This window comes from Capsicum annuum, chromosome 9 (assembly GCF_002878395.1).
Source record: "Capsicum annuum cultivar UCD-10X-F1 chromosome 9, UCD10Xv1.1, whole genome shotgun sequence".
Taxonomy (NCBI): domain Eukaryota; kingdom Viridiplantae; phylum Streptophyta; class Magnoliopsida; order Solanales; family Solanaceae; genus Capsicum; species Capsicum annuum.
The window spans coordinates 187972302-187978037 of record NC_061119.1 but is presented as its reverse complement, the minus strand read 5'-3'; the positions used below and the strand labels follow the sequence as shown (position 1 = coordinate 187978037).

The window sequence follows — 5736 nt, the reverse complement described above, 5'->3', positions numbered from 1 at the left end:
AAGAGAAGAGAGAGAACTCGAGATCTGAAATAATGAAATATTTTTTCCGCAACAGGATGAAATGGAATGATTTGAAAAGTGATTGACCCCTTGCGTTTTTATTACACATTAATTATGGGTTGATTTGTATTTGGAAAAAGAATGACAAAATTTTGAAAATGTTAATTTGGTCCGAATTGATCTTAATCAATTTTTTAAAAGAGATAAATTTTAACTGTATCATAATAAATAAAATTAATCTCACTAATATTAGTTTTCAGTTATTAAGTTCAATTAGAACTTTAATGAATTTAATATTAACTTAATAATGATTTAATATTAATTACAATAAGTAAAAATATTTGTTCCAACATATTACTAATCTGTGGCAACACTTGAATAATATGTTGGAAATGACCAAACAGTTAAAATAATTTGTTGCAACATTTATACTCATCTGTTGTAACAGATGAATAATATGTTGGAAATGACCAAACAGATAATATCATCTATTTTAACGGATGAGTCATTTATTGCAACAGATGAGTATATCTATTTGATAATTTCACTACAAAAAATGGGTCAAATTGCGGGGATTAATTTTAAAATTTTGCTAAAATTTTAAACCCCCTCAAATTGTGATTCCGACGGATCCAAAACTCCCACAATACAAGTCGTCACAAACAATTTGCGACAGTTTTTTTCGACCCCTATAATTAATTTGCATGGATTATTTTGCGACGGTTGAGACCTCTGTTACTCTAATTTAATTCTTTTTATAATAAATTTTTATTTAAAAATTACGACGGTGAAAAAACCTCCACAAATTTTTTTAAAAAAATTTAGTAGGACCCATTAATTTTCAATAACAAATTATAAATTCTAATTTTAGTTCAAATTTAATTGTTTCTTTTTAGGCATAACCTACAATCCAATATTTATTTAATTCATATATCATTAACACAACATGACTAATTAAACATTGTAATTCACAAGCAACTCAAAAATACATTGAACATTAAACTTCAAAATTAAATTTTCAACATTAGCATCTTCAAACTCCAAATTTTCAACATTAACTAGTATCTTCAAATTCCAGAATTAAATTTAAACACAAAACCTTCAATATTCTAAGATTCACTCCAACCACACAATTACATTATCATAATTGAATATTCAAGACAATTTGCAATAAAATCAACGACTTTCATTAGGATCACTATCATCACGTGGTCTTCTTGCATCCATGGGCAAAATGGGTCCACTAGCCGCAGCACTTAACTACATAAAAATGCAAAATATAAAAATCAATCAGATAAACTTTCAGTCCTTATTATATTTATATCTACGTACAACTAAAAAATATCATGATAAATACAAATAGATCAATCACAAGTTCGCAATTTCAAGTAACTACACTTAATCATTTTCAAGTCACTACACTTAATAATTTTCAAATAACTTATTCACTAGTACACATTTCAAGTCGTTACACTCAAACCATTTTCAAATAGCTAATTGACATTTCAAGTCACTATACTTAACCATTTTGAAGTAACTGCACTTAATCATTTTCAAGTCACTAGTACACATTTCAAGTCACTACACTTAATCATTTTTAAATAACTTGTAGACATTTCAAGTCACTACATTTAACCATTTTCAAATAACTAATTCACATTGCAAGTCACTAAACTTAACCATTTTCAAATAATTAATTCATATTTCAACTCACTATACATAACCATTTTCAAGTAGCTACTTCACATTTCAAATAACTATACTTAATCATTTTCAAGTCACTACACTTAACTACTTTCAAGTAACTAATTCACATTTCAAGTAACTACACTTAACTATTTTCAATTCACTAGTTCACAATTTCAAGTAACTACACTTAACCGTTTTCAAGTCACAAGTTTGCAATTTCAAGTAACTACACTTAATCATTTTCAAATCATTTTCAAATAACTTATTCATATTTCAAGTCACTACACTCAAACCATGTTCAAATAGCTAACTAACATTTCAAGCCACTATACTTGACCATTTTCAAAACACTACACTTAACCATTTTCAACTCTCTAATTCATATTTTAAGTGACTAAACCTAACCATGTTCAAGTCATGAATTCACATTTCAAGTTCCAACACTAAATCAATTTTAAGTCGTGAATTCACATTTTCAAGTGATTACACTTTACTAATTTAAAACACAAGTTCACCTTTCAACTCGCTAATCAACTTCTCAAGTGACTACACTTGATCATTTTGAAGTCACTAGTACACATTTTAAAACACTACACTTGACCATTTTCAACTCTCTAATTCACATTTCGACTAAACTTAATCATTGTTATAGCTACTTGACCCCAGATTTAAGACTCAAAAACTGGACAAGAGTAACTCCAAGCAAAGAAGATTGAAGTTCTTTTATCTAGCATGGTTTTTTTGCTTACTTATAAAACAAAACAGTACCAAGTCCTATTCATGGTTTTGACTAGTAAAGCTGTTTAATTTACTCAAAAGTAAGCTCAATAAGTTGATAACAACTACTGATCAATATACTTGTAATGAAAAACAAGATAGCCATTGCTGAACTGATCATCCGCAACACCATACAGCCCCCTAGCTCACATAAGATTGTAAGATGATATTTCATCCTGAATTCAAGATGATCATGAAGGGTCATAAGACTTGTTTCCTCTTTCTAGTGCCTGCAGATGTAATTGCAACTAAAGGCAAACACTAACCTACGAACTTGAAGAAGATGATCGAACTTCAAATTAATGGCGCTAGATCAGTAAAATAAGATGTCTGCTAATTAAGGAAATACAACATTCTATATTGAACTCCATAAAGAAACGAAAGCAGGAAAACATTCAAACCAACATGCTATGGCAAAATAAAGAAACTGCAACACAAACTTAACCGGTGAAATGAAAACAATGAAAACATGTGTTTCTAATTCCCTTGTCCATTCTGTATGTTCTTGAAAAGATCTTACTTGGAAATAAGCTACTCTTATCAACTTTATCATCCAAGAAAGCTCTTCTGAATGTAGAATGTCTATCTCTATGTTAGTAAAACCAAATATATACAAATCATGTAACAAATCCAAAGGATTCTTAGGTTAAACCTTAATTCATATTACTATCATTAGTTGCGATGAACCATGTAGTCGACGGTGATGAAGGGATCCTTAACAGCAACGAGCTCAACATCAACCCTTTGAAGAATTACCCGGGCCACCAATCAACCAATTCTTTCAAAACCTTCAAGCAAAACAACATACAAACCCGATCTTAGCGAAAACCACAAAGCAATTTCATGAAATAGAGCAAACATGCTAAAAAAAATTAACAGATAACATACCATTGATTCCAATCTTAACCTTGGCTGCAAAAAAAAAAAGTACAAAAAATTAAACCGCTGATGCCTTCAACACCAACATCATCTCCTCCTCCATCGCCATCATCTGTAAGATCCACATCGCTCAATCCCATGATTTGCAGCGGCGGTAGTTGAAGAGCTATTCCCAATTGTGATCTCGTCGGTGACAAGCGACAGCGGCAGTGGCATTTGATTGTCCGCCGCCGGTGGTCAGTTTATGGGGGGAGCGAGAAAGAGAGAGTAAGATGGAGCGGCTGATTCCTTGGCCAAAAGTGAGGATTAGGGTTTTCTTTTTGGTTTAAAAGGAAAGAGGGATGGGGTTTGGTCCAGCCGTTAGATTAATTGATCAACGGCTGAGATCTAAAGATTAAAAATTTGGTTTAAATTTGAATGGAAATTGAAATTGAGTCCAATTAAACATAATTTGATCTAGAATTGTAATAAATTGAATAAAATTAAGCTAAATTTGTTATAAATTGGCAAAATCAGGTTAGAAAATAAACAGATTGAAAAAAATAAATAAATTAAAATCATTAATGTGATAAGTCGTTATTTATTTGATATCAAAATAATACGTAAAAAATATTAATATTAAAAATTAAATTTTTTTATTAAAATAGCAGCCTAAAAGGAGCATCGAAAGGTCAAAATTGGATATCAACGGTCAAAATGAGCATACATTGTACAATTGTTGTTGTTCAATGTTAAGAGTTCACTTCAGAGTTTTATACGTATAAACTGCCACTTCATGAACTTAATACCAAGGGTAGTATGAGAAAAAGGTAAAAATTATAATATATCAAGGCTACTATTTAAATATAATAATAAATTCATAGTAATAATAAATTAAAAAATATTATAAAATTATTATTCTTACAAATAAATTATGTATGTCACATAGAAAATATTATATAAAAATTACCAAAAATAAATTTGAAATAAGTTTAGCATAATAATAATAATAATAATAATAAATTGATTTAATATTTACCATTGATCAAATATGATGAACAGTTGAGCCTAAAATTGAGGAGATGAGTTAAATTGAGATTAGAAATTGGGTTAAAACAGATTGAATTGAGAATTTTGATTGAGTCAAATTAAACTCAATTAACACAAATTGAGTATAAAATTGCTAGAATTTAAATAAATTAGGAAAATTAAATTGAATTAGATTTAAATAATTTGATTGACTATCAACTTCAAAATATGTACAATATACATCACATACACGGGTATATTACCTCGTAATACAACGTATTTCATATATACTTTGATGAATTATCACTTAATTTAACTTATATTATTATATTATAACTTCAACAGTATATTATTACCTTGATCAATCGATTGTATAATATCAATGTATTCAATATATAATTGAATACGTTTAATTTTCTTAAATATAAAAAAATATTTATTTAATAGTAAATTATCAAATATCGACGAACAACATCATTTTTATGAACTTAACTTTTATTTATTTTTAATAAAAGCAACATTGTCCGTCGCTTTTTCTAAAAACACATAAAAAATAAAAATAATTAAAAATTACAACGGATAGTGTCGCTTTTCTTGAATTAATATTTTAAAAATAAAAAATTATCGGGACGTTGTCCGTCAATTTTAATAAAAAATAAAATTTAAAAACCGACGGACAACGTCGTTTTTTATAATAAGTTAATTTTTATTTATTTTTAACAAAAGCGACATTGTCCGTCGTTTTTTGTAAAAATACAGAAAAAATAAAAAAAATAAAAAATTACGACGGATAGCGTCGCTTTTCTATAATTAATATTTTTAAAATAAAAAATTATAGCGACGTTGTCCATTGATTTTAATAAAAATAAATAAATATAAAAATTAAATTTAAAAATCAACGGACAACATCGTTTTTTTATGCATCGCCTTTTGGCTTTTTTTTAGCAGTGGTTTTGGGAAAAAATAGCGAGGCATATTTTGGGGGCAAAAAATATTGAATTCTTTTTTAAGTAAAAAGGAGTCAAGTTTAGGCGCTATTTTTTCGATGGATAGATGGGGTTTTAACGCCCGCAAATATATTCGATGGATATCGGGGGTTAAAAACCTTTGCAAATATCTTTGATGAATATCGGGGGTTAATAACCCCCGCAAATTTATAAATTTTAGCAGCAAGTTTTTAACCCCTACTAGCACTGTTTGCTCTTGCACCCCTAGTATTCCAGATGATGAAGTTCATGGTGTCAGCACGAATGGGTGGGTGATTGAGAATTGGGCTCTTGCCCTTCTCCTTATGGGTAGTCTGTCCCTGTTCCACATAAGGGCTCAAGTAGGCTGCTGCATTCACTCCCAAGGATGAGTTACTCAGTGACAGCTTGAATATCT

At 29.2% G+C, this 5736-nt stretch overlaps 1 long non-coding RNA gene across 1 annotated transcript; it reads right to left on the bottom strand.

Annotated features, from left to right (window-relative positions):
• Window positions 1-1026: 1026 nt before the first annotated feature.
• Window positions 1027-3716, bottom strand: LOC107842336. Its single transcript, XR_001665707.2, has 3 exons — window positions 3355-3716; window positions 3119-3254; window positions 1027-1260 (listed from the first exon to the last, which is right to left on the bottom strand). It is a non-coding gene; the product is annotated as an uncharacterized LOC107842336 (long non-coding RNA).
• Window positions 3717-5736: the final 2020 nt, after the last annotated feature.